Raw genomic sequence first — 14,377 nt, 5'->3', positions numbered from 1 at the left:
TGCCTTGTGGACTATTCTTCATGCTTATATCCAGGGCAGCACATCACTGGTGCGCATTTGCGTACCAACATTTTGAGAGAGAGAGAGAGAGAGAGAGAGAGAGAGAGAGAGAGAGAACAGGGGCGGTTCTAGGGGCCCCCTAACACTGACTTTAGACCCCCCTGTGGCCCCCCTAAAAATGATTAAACGATTTCTTGGCTGACGGAATAGGCGGAAGTAACGATATTTGTCATTCTAGTCGGACCCATTAGAGCAGGGGTCTCCAACACGTCGATCCCGAGCTACCGGTATCTCGCAAGCCCTCAATAGCCCCCACTTTACAAATATGTGTTTTTTAACGCAAGCCGTCATCGCCACGGAGGAGCACACAGCCTCTATGAGCGAGAGAGAGAGCTAGAGAGAGCACACCTTTATCTATTTAATGTGTTGTAAAAAATCAAGAAGTCATTCCAATGTGTACTATAGGACAGTAAAACAAAAAAACAGTTTGAAAGAAGAGTAATTAGTAAAATATGCATAAATAAAAAGAAAGAATACTAACTATAGGTAACATAAGATAAGAATAAACTAGTTTACATGATTTGTTAATGGTTGTGATCATATTCTAAAGATGTTTTGATTATTGAAAAGTATACAGCTCTCTTTCAGAGTGTTGAGAGTTGTATCCATACATTCATTTTGTGCTCAAAGTGCACCAGATTGATGCATTTAACTTCAACATTTAAAAAAAAATCTTCCTGGGGCTGCATGCCCCCGGACCCCCCTCTAGAAGGTTAGGTCCACCCCCAAATAAAGCAGGTTCAAATAATTAAATTGCATACATTTTCTTTCAGTAAACACTGAAAACGGGTCCCACAGACCCAAACAGCACACAAAGGTAAGCATACTGTATAATAATATGTAATGAAACAAATACCAATAACTGTATTGCATTGTTTTCTTAGGTGTATGCGCAATTACTTCATACTGTCTTTTTCGTCCTGCATTTGTTGTGCCCCCCTCAGTGAGGTAAAGGACTCTGAGTGTTTAACTTTAGTCTAAGTTCAAACGGTTTGGTCACAATTTATGTAAACACATATTTCCAAGGCACTCCTTTATAATTATTGGGATAAACAGGTTTGAAATCATTCTAATGTATACTATAGGGCATTAACCAAAGATATCCTTTAAAACTGGAGATAAAAAAAAAAATGCATAAATAAATAAATGTTAAGGTAAAATAAGATATGAATGAACAACACAAATAAAATAAGTTACATTCATTTGTTATTGGCTATGGTAGGTTATTGGTTATGTTCACATACTTATTTGATTACATCCACTTGTCTAAGATGACAACAGAGACTTTCGACCCAAAACCAGCAGCTAATCACAGACTCAACCAGAGAGAAAGTAGTAGGCCTACATCATCAGCTACCATGTGTGACCGAGAGGAAGACAGTGAGGAGAACAGTGAGGAGGGTAGTGTAGACAGCTTGTAGGATTACTGGTCGTGCTAATGTTGTCTTGTGTTCACCTCTGCATGTGTGTTCTGTGTTCACCTCTGCATGTGTGTTCAGTGCCGTGTGTCTGGCAAATAAAGTCAAGACCCCCTCAAAAGTTACGGTTTATTTCATTTTAAGGATGAGCACCAAGCAACATCTCCACGTGCTCCTTTGAGAACCAGGGCAAAAAAGTTATGTGCACCCCTGCTTATATCGGACTATTGTGACTCGCTCCGCGTTTAAAACAGATGGTGCATGAATGCAGTTTTACGGTAAGTGAAATTCGAGTACTTTATTTATGTGTTGCTCATGTTTTTAGTCAGCTAACGTTAATGAATGTTAAGGCTTGGGTTAGTATGTAGTAAGCAAGCAGTAGCTACATCTGTGCTAACGATGCTAATCGTAGCCTCCAAGTTAAAACGTAATAAAGAAGTGTTAAGCATTAAGTGGGCTAATAAGGTATTTATTATAAAACGGCTTCTGTTTGAGGTTGGTAAAATAAGGTAATTCTTGTAAGTTAGAGAGATATTTTATTAGGTAGGTAACTTTATGCATTGATAAGGTTAATTTAAATGTGCTATGCTCGAGTATGTAGACAAGCTAACGTCAAAGTAGTGTTGAAGAACAGCGTAGTGTATGTGAAATTAACCTCACAATAAGATGTGTGTCTATTACAAACATTAATGTCATATGTCAAGATGATTACTTAGATATTACAATATGATTGGTTGAGCTAGAGTTCATTATTGAGCTTGCACGTTAACGTCACAGTCATATCTGAAGAACGAACCCAAACATTGTTATTTGTATTAATTGTATTACCATATCAGGGTATATGCAGGAATCCTGAAGTCAAAATTAATACCTTTTAAGACCCTTTCCATACATTTTAAGACCTCATCGCAACTTCGAGTTCTAACCGGTTACATTGGCGACACAATTTATGTCACATTTACTATATTGATTGTAAGATAGCACAACTAAACAGAGTCCAGACAGACTACTGAAGCCTCCTCTCCACATGAACTTCAACCTCTCTGTGAAGGTCAGGTTTAATGCAGTATGCTGCTTTGTTGCTTCTGTACTCTGTGCTCTTTCATTCCAGTAAAACTCCACAGAAACCATTAGAAACCAGTATTTGACCAATACACAAAACAATTGACAAAACTTTGAACTATGAAATATATTAAACTTTGGTGAGCTTCAGCGGGGTAATGCTGGGGCTGTCCGGGGCTAAGCCCGGCACATAGGACGATGCTCTGACGTCATCACCCTCACACATTTGTCATACGTTTACAAAAAACGATATATATGTTAAGACTTTTCTCGTTTTTAATATAGACTATATTTAGGGTCGATATGTGTTGACCTTACTTTAAAATAGCAGATCTCTGTGACCGGATATAGTTTGGCTTAGACCCCGGCCCCACGAGGACGCATACAGTAAAACGCAAACGCAAAAAAGTCTTCCGTTCACACTAGGGGTGTAACGGTTCCCAGAAGTCACGGTTCGGTTCGTACCTCGGTTTGGGGGTCACGGTTCGGTACGGTTCGGTACAACAAGAAAAAGCAAAAAAAAAGTCCCAAATGCGTAATTCCAGGTTTGTTGTTATTTATTTTTGAACAGTAGTGCAAGTTTCAGTTTCAAAATAAGGAACTCTGACATTTTGAATAAAACAAACCACAAACAGCACCACACACTCAGATGGCCATATTATCTATAATGGCTGATGTCAAACAAAAAGGTTTCACCAAGCTGTAAAACTAAAAAGAATGTCTTGAAAATATTACATCATAAATAATAAGAAAGTGTTTCCAGAGCGCAAAGTCGTTGAAAAACATTATGCCAAAAGCTTCCGTTATTTATTTTGGTCTCACGGCTTTCATGTCTCTTGGTTTATTAAAAACAGCGGGGATCAGCTGTTGAACTGCTGTTGTCTTTTGCCGGGCTCCGGTGATTGGCAAATCTGGGTGATGCCTTCTGATATGATTTAGCATGTTTGGCGTGTGTTCCCATTAGCATACCGCACCGCTATCGAACAACGCCGACACACCATCCTCTTCCGATCCACCACTCGCACACTCCATCGTTATTGTAGTCCACAGGGAAACCGAAATGTTCCCACACAGCTGATTTAAAAGAAGCAGGTGGGTTCTAGCGCCTGTGTGTTATCTGAAATCGCCATACTAACTTTTCTTCTTCTTGTATTTAGTTCGTTTTGTTGTTGTTTCTTCTTGTTCTTCATTTGTTGTTTAAGGGCGGCTGGCAAACAGCTTTTAGGCGCAATACCATCCCCTGGATTATATATACTGTAGTGGATACTGCCCTGAATGACAGAGTTTTTTCCCACTCGTAAAAAAAAAAGGCGTATTCGCCGTGTGACTGCATGTGCCGAACCGTGACGTCCGAACCGTGACGTCCGAACCGTGACGGTACGGGACGAATACGGATACCGTTACACCCCTAGTTCACACGCATTCGATTCATTATCGTGTCCGTCCACACTAGACCGCTGGAAATGCTGGAAAGGCTGTAGTACATATGCCAGGCCTGTAAGTGGCGCTGCTGCCGCCACAAAATACACCAAAAGCAGCGAAGAAGACCCCGGAGCATGGTTGTCATGGTCGCCCTTCTGTTTATTCTCCGCGGTGGACGGCGTGTTCTCCTGCTGTATATCTCTCAGGTAGTCCACCAGCAGATAACCCCCCCCCCACAGAACTGAGCAAGGCAACGAAACTTAAAATGAGAAGCAGCATTTTATGGCACGCTATGCATGGGGCCACCTTGAGGGGGTTTCCCGACATGTTGTTTCAGTAAATTAAAGGGTGTTTCATGTTGTTGTTGCTGTGGACCTTCTTAATACCTTGGAAAATGCCGTTTAATACTTTTTAGTAGCCTTAAGTTTCGCTAAAATTGATTTATCAACTTTTAAGTAAGGGATAATGTGCTGCGATGCGGTCATTATGGGGAAAAGAACACCGACAGGCTGATCAGGAGCCCGACGCGAAGCGGAGGGATCTAGATCGGCATGAAGGTGTTCTTTTCCCCATAATGACCGAGTCGCAGCACATTATCCCGCTTATTACATGGCCACATTCTCAACAAAGTAACGTTATGACTCCCAATATTAATTGAAATGCTTTTATGGATTTAGAAAATGATTTTATTGATTTAAAAAATAGTTGTATGTATTGATTTAAATTGACATGCATCCGCGAAGAAAAATAGTCCGTTGTTACTGTTTGAAGTAACGTAGCAACGGCAGGAACTGCTTCGATAGCGTTTTTGAGGAGCTTTCTGATTACAGATTTGAAAACATCGCTGCTTGCTTTAAAAGTAGCACAATTCATGATGTCAAACCTCTATCTAATAATATCCCTGCCCTGATGCCAAAGTAACTGCACACTGTATGTTTTGCCGTTTGATGTATATGTCTGGACCGCTGCGTAAAAAGGAGGGTTTCTGCCCGTTACTTCTCCGCTGTTTTCTTGTCCCTCTTGTCTTTTTCTTTTCTTCACTGGGGACTCATCAGCCACTAACCATTACTCCAAATTACTGTGCTCTCCAAATATATTAAAATGAATGTTAAAATCCTCCATGTTGCTCTCACACGACAGCGAAAAACTAAAGACAATCAGACAGTTTGCTTGCTTTTCAAACTGTTACATTTGAAAAACAGTTACAGCGTCTCTTGTCAGTTTGAAAAGCCAACGGTAGGACCTGCTTGCGTTTTTGAGGAGCTTTTTGATTACAGATTTGAAAACATCGCTCCTTGCTTTAAAAGTAGCACAATTCATGATGTCAAACTTTGAAAGTATCTAGATATCCCTGCCCTAATGACAAAGTAACTGTTTGATGTCTATGTCTGGACCGCTGCGTAAAAAGGAGGGTTTCTGCCCCGTTACTTCTCCGCAGTTTTTCTTGTCCCAGTTCCAAAAGCAAACTGCATGCAGTTTGCTTTTCGGCCCAACTGTATACAGTTCAATCGACCGGACTTCTTTCTGAAGATGTGAGCGTCCTTAACAACGGTCAATAAGTCCTTGACAGCGGTCTGTCTGTTCGGTATTAACAACGTGTCACGTGTTCTGAATTGACCAATCAGAATCGAGTATTCAACTAAGCCATGTAATAATACTTTTAATACCCCGCGGACACCCTACATATTGGTATCAAATAAATAGTAAGCATTGGTAACACCAATAAACTATTTTTATTTGAGTATTTGTGTCCGGGAGAAGGTACTGTACCCAGTTCCTATGTTCGGCAGTTATAGACTGGGCTTTCTTGTAAATGGGAATCTTTTTTTTTTTTTTAAATCAATAGACCATTACTGTATAATTATCCTTAAATTATGTTATACAATTCACCTAATACACAAGTATGGCATTTTGAAACAGGATGTGCAACACTTGCTACTGTAATTTGTGTGCATTTTGTTGTTAACTAAGATTATGTTATGATTTATTTTTGTGTTAGTATGCACGTGGACACTTTGGACATACCTGGAGAAGGAAGAAATGGGTCTTCGGAATGATGGGAGTTAAAGACAAAAGGCGGAGACTAGTGTTGAAACTAGTGGAGAAACAATCAAGATGCCACCTGTCCCTCTGATTAGACGGCATGTAAAGTCAGGAAGTAGCATTATTAATGATGAGTGGAGGGCATACAGGAAAGTGCTGAGTAACATGGAGTACAACCACTATACCATAAACCACAGCAGGTGGTTTGTGAACCCCCAGACTGGCATTAATATCCAACATATAGAAAGAGCTATAGGTTGACCGTCAAAGGACATGTCCGTACAGAGAGTTTGTTGGAGAAACACCTCAAGGTTCTCTTGAATGGTCATCTTGGCTTGGCTAAGCTTGCCCCGATGGACTGCTTGGATGCTTGTTCAAGGATATACACAAAGCCTTTCCAGTCTGAGTACCATTACAGTACGTCTTACCAAGTATTTCATTTATGTCTGAGAAAAGCTTTTATGTTTAAATATGTGTATACATGAAATGTAATGTGTATCAGTCATACTAAAGAGTCATTACTTTGAGTCCTGAATTTCTCACCCTTTCATTAGTTATAAATGTTAGTGACTCATCAATAGATGGTGATGTGTTTCACACTTTACAATAAGGCTCCCTTTTGGCAGTTATAAAAGTAAGCTAGGTAGTCAATATAAGGCTTAGCAGTACAGATAAATGTGGGCTCACTATTTGGCAAGCAACCGGTCACAGGTGCCCTGTTTATCTCATGTCTTACAAAAGCGTACTAATGATTTATAAAGTGTTCACAACCTAATTAATAAATGAATTACAAACTATTCGTAAACCCTTTATAAGGGTAGTCTTATTGTAAAGTGGTACCAAAAAAGCCTCTCATCCTTTTCAGTGAATGACCACTCCAGTCCTTCTGATCACAGCTGACTTAACTCCATTGAATTAGCACACAGCCTTCTGGGCTACAGGCTCGGGGGCCATGTTGGAGCCTCGGTGGTGAATATTAGATTGCACGCCTCCAGATCTCATTAAAGGAAGCAACAGGACAACGTCTGCATCTCGAATGAGACCATAGGCCATCAGGCAGCCTGACTCCCTGTTGGATTGACTGATTTGATTGATGGTGTGTGTGCGTGCGTGCGTGCGTGCGTGCGTGCGTGTGTGTGTGTGTGTGTGTGTGTGTGTCAGGGTGCAACAGGAGGCTAAGATGTTCCTTTAGGTAAATGTAATCAGGCTACTTTTACAAATACAATTGGGGGAGATTGGGTATTCTGAGGCATGCTGTAAATGACCTATGCTATAGTGTCCCTTATATACACACAGGTCACATGATTCAATGATTGCAAATGGCTAGACACTTACAATTTCTTCAGATGAAGGGGTTCTTCCTTTCCTGTCTTCTTTTCCAAATGGCAGTCCACTAAAAGAATAAACAAAATGATGTCAGTTTCCAGAAGTATCCAGACACTGTGTAATTAAAAGTGTCAAATGAGTCCACGAAAAAGAATAAGTGGGACAATGAGCCTTTTTAACAAAGATGTCCAGTATTAATCTCAATTGATTATGTAACGTTTTTAAATAAAAACTACTTGCGCCTGAAGGCAGGACTTTACAGTGGTTAACAAGTAATAACTCATTTACATTTCAGTCTAATTGAAGTTTAGGCTGATTCTCCAGAGAGGTGGCATGATATCCAATAATAATTAATCAAATAATTCACTATGACATACATGTTTTTTGATGGACTGAGAGGATATGTTTCACCCTTCTAAAAAACATTTATTTGTAGAAAGAAGTGTTGACTTGTTGTAGGGAGAGATAAAAGTTATTTTTCTCAAGCAGATGTCATCAGTCAAGAAACACGAACATAATGTCATTCATAATAGACAGATGGGAAACTTTGTAAATGATTATTACCTTCGTTGATCTTTTGTCTTTCATCATTTACTTTAAAAATAAATTATAGGCCAAAAATGTCTCCCTTTTGGCCTAAAGTATACCTTAGAAGCACAGTTGGAGTGAAACAGGGCAGAAATCATTAAGTTGAGTTAGTTTGAACCATTCAGGTTTCTATCATTGATACTACAAACTATATCCTCTGCAGATGTATAAGGCAGTCAAAAACAATATGCAGTATGTCAGGCCACTTTGATGGGTAAATAGAACAGACAACCTATATAAATGATAAGAAAGTCAAAACTTCTCTCTCTTAATGCTTACAGATATGAGCCTAACTAAGAAACGTTTGGCAAATATGAGTCTGAACTCCAAAAGTTTATTTTTCTTCTTCAACTCACAATAAAAGAGGCGCAAATGTGCTTCTTTCCCATTCAACACGCACATAACCTCACAAACACTTGACCTTCATGCTCAATTTCAGCCTTCTACAGTAAGTCAACAAAATTGAGGCCGCCACAAGGGGTTGGGTTTCTGTCTACCGCCCGACCAAACAGGGTAAAGAGATTCTAGTTGCAGCTTAAAAACACAACATTTGCCAACATGTGGATAAAAGCATGATTTACCGATCCCCTCTTCTGTGGATATAAATATACAGTGAGAGCGAGGACGTTTTGTCCATTGATTGCTAATAGCAGACCAGCTCTGGTGCTGATATTTTGCCGCCTTCCAAAAGATGATGCTGTGAAAGATATAAACAGCAGCTAATTAGAGGCTGATATTTTCCAGCAGACAGCAGGAGGGCTTTGAAAGCCAACTCTCTGCTTTCACTGAAAAGGTGTTTCATGAGTGTGCAACAGTGAAAAACAAACACCTTGGGATACATGGTCCAAATATAGTCCTCAATTGCACAGGGACACCAGTCAGCATCACTGGCAGTCATTGAAACACAGTGAGCTAGATGAACAGGGCCTTAAGACATCTGAGGACATGTCTATGTTTACAGTAGAGGAGTCAAGAGAACACCCTTGATCCCAAGTATAAGGGCAATATAGCTACACTTCACTGTATGACACACACATACAATTAAATGTCTGTACTAAATTCATAAGCAGGAAATTCCCTGAAATCAACCAAAATGGTGTTCTTCACTATACTTTAGTTGAATGCTAATTATCTATGTGCATAGCAGAGAGAAAGAGAGAGACAGTGCAATCACCATATGTCCTCCTACAGGAGCCCTTCAAAAGCTGGTTAAGAAACCTTCCCAGGAAGATGGAAAAAGGAAGTCTAGGGCATTCAAAAAAATTATACTTTAAAAAAATGTCATCAACTATTATAAAAGACTAAACATATTTATCACAGCTTTTTTTAAACATCTCAATATATTTAAAAGACAATGACTTTCTAAATTGAAATGAGCAAAGCAGCGTATAGTTACAGTTGAAATGAGGCCAAAGGGATTTAGAATAAATACCTTACTGAGATATCTTTGACTGATTGCTAAATGATTCACCATATCGGAGGGGATGACCATTTTCCATCATTATTTCTAACGTCTGTTTATGCAGCTATATCTCTGCTGCTCCACAATACTTCAATCAATATGATATTTTAACACATATTTAGCCATTAACAGGAAAACAACTTCCAAAATAAACATCTATGTGTTTTACTCTTTTTGCACATAGCTATTGCACCATCCCAACTTTGGTAGGCTGTCTTCCATGCTTTGCTCTCGTATTGAAAGGAGATATGTGATGCTATCTTTCTACACACTAATATCAGCGGCAAACATTCATCCAGGGAGCATGCTGGTGGGGAGCTCAAACATTATTATGGCGGAGATTTCAGTGCTTGTTTAGTGAACGAAACCATCAGTCTCATCAGACTGGAGTGTCCTCGTCTCTTCATTATGTGTCCTTTCTGAGGTAATTCAGGTCTTTCTGTTGCATTAACTGTCAAATATTATGATGGGAATTATGTAAAAACTAGGGCCGGGACTTTAACGCGTTAATTAAGATTAATTAATTACACAAAAATTAACGCATTTTAATCACACTTTAATCGCACTTATTTTTGCACAGCGGAACGTTTCTCACTGGATGAGTTTCATGCGTACCGATTCTACTGGAGCACCAACTAACGTTCATGACTTCAGCATGGGACTTCAAACAACAACAAACCAAGGTGAACAATAGTCAAACATGAACGAACAAACTGATGAGACCGCTTTGGTCGGCCCCGTGGATGGGACATTTTGTTTTAAAAAACGGACGGATGGAAGCGTCGACAAGAGCACGGTTGTGTGCAAATTATGCAAAAAAGAATTTGCATATCACCGCAGCACATCAAGCCTAAAGTATCACCTAAATGCAAAGCATGTAGCAGCTAGCGTGGACGTTAGCCCGACTCCGAGTGCAAGGAACCACACCCTGACCCAACCCACACTCAACCAGATGACTGGTTTCAGGGCCAGGATAAGTAAGTCCACGTCTGAGAAAATAACCAACTCCCTGGCTCACTGGACTGCACCCGACTGTAGACCACTTGGAGTAAAATCCATGTGAAAATTGCTTCTCACTGTTCTCAGGTCAAATATGTATATTTGATTAAAAATGCGATTAATTTCGATTAATTAATTACAAAGCCTCTAATTAATTAGATTTTTTTTTTTAATCGAGTCCCGGCTCTAGTAAAAACCAATAAAGACAACATCTGTATTGGGTAGATTGTTTTTCTTTATGTCTATCAACTTGTTGTCAGTGCACGTGATTACATAATGGGACAGCATCAGCTGCTAAATTGGTGCTGCAAAGCTTCCACTTGAGTCTGAGGAAGAGAAAGGTCAGCAAGGTAGAATAAATAAATAACATTGGATCTCTTCAGTGTGAAAGCTAATTTTTTTTTTTTTTTGTCAAAAAATTCATTTCTTAAGGTAAATACATATGATATCTGATATGTTTGTTATGTGATAGTGATTAAAGAGTGTTGAGAGTGCATGGGTGTCATTAAAAGAACATCATGGTGATAGCTTGAATTCATTACAATTTAAATAGTAGAGTTCCCATCCAAATGTGGGCAACACTTTTGTGTTCGGAGCCATTAAAGCATCACAGAAAAATAAATTAATAAATATCACATATCACAAAAGAGTTTGTATTTCTTTATGTTTGCTTTTAATGCATGAACTGTAGAAAAATAGATAAAAGAGGCCTTTTTTGATACAATATTTCAAAGCCTGAATACATTATCTTGGCTTATTCATCGTAGCCATTGGTCTGACTATATTGCATTCCTTGTGTATTGAAATAACGACAACAGACCATCCCAGTGTCCATTTATCTAGCTCTTCTAGACAACACGTCAAATATTCTCCAGTGTACACAACACTGCAAAACTCATATGGAATAGGTCTGTTGAAGGAGACAAACAATATTAAGCTTGGACTCAAAATTAGATCTAAAATCTATTTAATAAGAAGCTGAGGGGACCAATGTTTAAGGAACAATGGTGGCCTCTCTGTTTGGCGGCAGGGACAGAAAGCCAATATCCGGCATTGAGATATTACCGCCGGGAAGACAGAGCCTCCATCATTCTGCGTTGATGGAGCCACTTCCTTTGTTTTCATGATGCTGGTTGCTTCTTTCCCACCAGACAGGCAGCCTCGGCTACAGCCACGTCTAAGGCCCACTTGAATTTGGCTAAAAGAGTTTGGCAGAAGGAGACCAACCATGCTGCGAGCAAACACCCAGAAGATGAAGACACCTCCATCCTGCCAACCCTTTGCACAAGGGCACTTGTATTTATGTGGGAGGCAATGAGACTGCCGTATGACACCATCTGCCATCCCCCCTGTTTTTCAGCTGTTAACATGTCGGACAGGGCTGATGTGGAATGCCAGATATTGGTTGTAAATGATGATGACAACTGTGCCTACCATAGAGAGTGGAACACATTCTTAAAAGGTGGAATCTTTAGCAGTAAAGGCAACTTTATAGTCAAATGTTTTAGGTTGAGCTAATAAGAGTAGTGCAGTAATGGCTATTTATTGTAGGCTGACCCAGAGGTTAGCATGGAAAAGCTCTCAAGCAGCATATTTTGGCAAACCTTTTTCAAGTGACACACAGCAAACTGTTCAATATTTTAAGTAGTAGTAGTAGTGACAATCTGATAGGGGTGTAACGGTACACGTACCGAAATTATTCGGTACGGGCCCTTTGGTTCTACGGTACACACGTGTACCGTAGTGTACCGAACGAATATAATGTTAAACGTAAAAAATTGGGAACGTGAACAACTTTTTGGAAGTAATCTCAGGTGCTGCGTCGCAGCATTCAGAGTAATTTGCTCACATTGGGTTCAACGCGTCTTAGAGCGACCAAGTCATTTCATTGGACGAGAGGCATACTATGAGAGCTGGTCACAGGGATGCGTTCAAATTTAGTCAGTAATTTGAGGAACTGTCGAAATGGCGAACGCAGATAAAGTTGAGCTCGAAAATCCTCCAGCATCATTGAAGTCTCCGGTTTGGGAACATTTTGGTTTCGCAGAACTACGTACAAGGATGACGGACAAAGACAGGTGGACCGAACCAAAGCTGTTTGTCGGCATTGTTCAACTAAAATTGGTTACGCGGCTGGCAATACATCAAACTTACACACTCATTTGAAAAGGCATCACCCGAACGTGAATATCACTGGTACCAAAAGAAAAAAGACTGAAGTGCAAACCCAACTCCCACTAGCATTTAAGCCTCCACCACTCGCAAACAGTTTAGACCGAGCCAAAGCTTTTACAAATGCCAAATATCCTTATGTTGCCATGTTAGCAAAGCGCTACCTGGCTGTATCTGCTACCTCTGTCCCTAGCGAGAGGGTGTTCTCCACAGCAGGAGACATTGTTAGTGCCAGCAGATCTGCCCTTTCGGCAAGCAATGTGGACAAGTTCATCTTTCTTTAAAAAAACATGAAAATACAATGACAAGCAAGTCATAATGTCAAACTGGCTGCTTCGGTACTAGTACAGTACAGTTCAAATACAGATTATTTCAGTTCATCGAAATGCTGAACCTTAATGTTTATTTTATTATATTTTGTATTTATTTGAGTGAATATTCACAGTTTAATAATAATTAAAAACCCAAAACTAATAGTTTATGTTTTGTGAGTACTAGTACAGTAAAGTTCAAATACAGATTATTTCAGTTCATCGAAATGCTGCACCTTAATGTTTATTTTATTATATTTTGTATTCATTTGAGTGAATACATTATTCACAGTTTAATAATAATTAAAAAAAACAAAAACATATTTTATGTTTTGTGATAATTTTTCTGCTGTACCGAAAACGTACCGAACCGAACCATGACCTAAAAACCGAGGTACGTACCGAACCAAAATGTTTGTGAACCGTTACACCCCTACAATCTGAAAGTACACACAACTCAAACTGATGGAAAAGTCTATCCAAGATAAATGTACTCTAGCCTTGAGAAATAACAGAAGGACATCCTAACATCTCCCAATTATAACAAGCTGTGGTCAATGAAGGTCAAGCTTATTTTTCAATCTTTAACGCACCATCTGGCCAAAGCAGGCAGGTAGCCTTTGATGCTTGTTCTCGCATATCCTGGCCAGAATCTCAGATGTAGACTCCAAGTAAAACTGATATTTAAAATCAGCTTTAGAAGAGAGAGACACAGAGAAAAGACGTCTGAATCTCTCCCAGGCAACATGAAAGTAAATGTGAAAACAGCGGACCCAGGAGGCCTTCAAAATACAATAAAGTATATTTCTTTAAGTATTGTAGTGCAGTGCTGGCTTACAACAGCTTCTGAGGACCAGTATGGCATTGATTTTAATATTAAGTATAACGCCAAGAAGAGTAGCATCATGATTGTGAGAAGTAAAGTGGATAAAAAGGCTGTATTTCCTAATGTTATTCTCAGTAGCAACATTCTTCTTGTGTGCAGTGAGATTAAGTACCTTGGTCATTATATCTCTGATGATCTCACAGATGACAAAGACATCCATAGACAACGCTGAAAACTGTATGCCCAGGCAAACATATTAATGCGGAAGTTTCACAAGTGCTCTGTAGATGTCAAGGTATCACTTTTTAAAGCTTTCTGTACACCATTGTACATGGCTCACCTGTGGAGTAACTACAAGGCTAGAAGCATGCAAAAATTAAAAGTTGCATACAACGATGCTTTACGGTTGCTGCTGAGGGTACCGAGATGGCACAGTGCCAGACAGCTGTTTGTTAACTTGCGGGTACCTACTTGTCAAGCACTTTTAAGAAAGTTAATGTACAGATTCATGTGTCGCCTGGAAGACTCGGACAATAATGTTATCTCGATTTTAATTAACCCTCTGAAGAGTTCTACCCGGTTCTCTTCCATGATTTGGAGACATTGGCGCAACAGCCTCTACAGACGGTGAGCATGTGTTTGCTCGCTGTGATTGGACTGATTTTATGTTTTTATCTGTTTGTTTTTA

General features: G+C 39.6%; 1 protein-coding gene across 2 annotated transcripts in view; it reads right to left on the bottom strand.

The window, feature by feature from the left end:
* The window catches only part of syt1a (synaptotagmin Ia), a 242,837-nt gene that overhangs the window by 137,396 nt on the left and 91,064 nt on the right, over positions 1 to 14,377 (bottom strand). For both annotated transcript variants that reach the window (XM_034074674.2, XM_034074673.2), the window contains exon 2: positions 7,341 to 7,398. The gene's annotated coding sequence lies outside the window, so the exon portion shown is untranslated. The remainder of the gene's footprint in view (positions 1 to 7,340; positions 7,399 to 14,377) is intronic.

Source organism: Pseudochaenichthys georgianus, chromosome 23 (genome assembly GCF_902827115.2).
Source record: "Pseudochaenichthys georgianus chromosome 23, fPseGeo1.2, whole genome shotgun sequence".
In the NCBI taxonomy this organism is placed as follows: Eukaryota; Metazoa; Chordata; class Actinopteri; order Perciformes; family Channichthyidae; genus Pseudochaenichthys; species Pseudochaenichthys georgianus.
The sequence above is the reverse complement of the archived record's forward strand: the minus strand, read 5'-3'. Positions and strand labels throughout refer to the sequence as shown.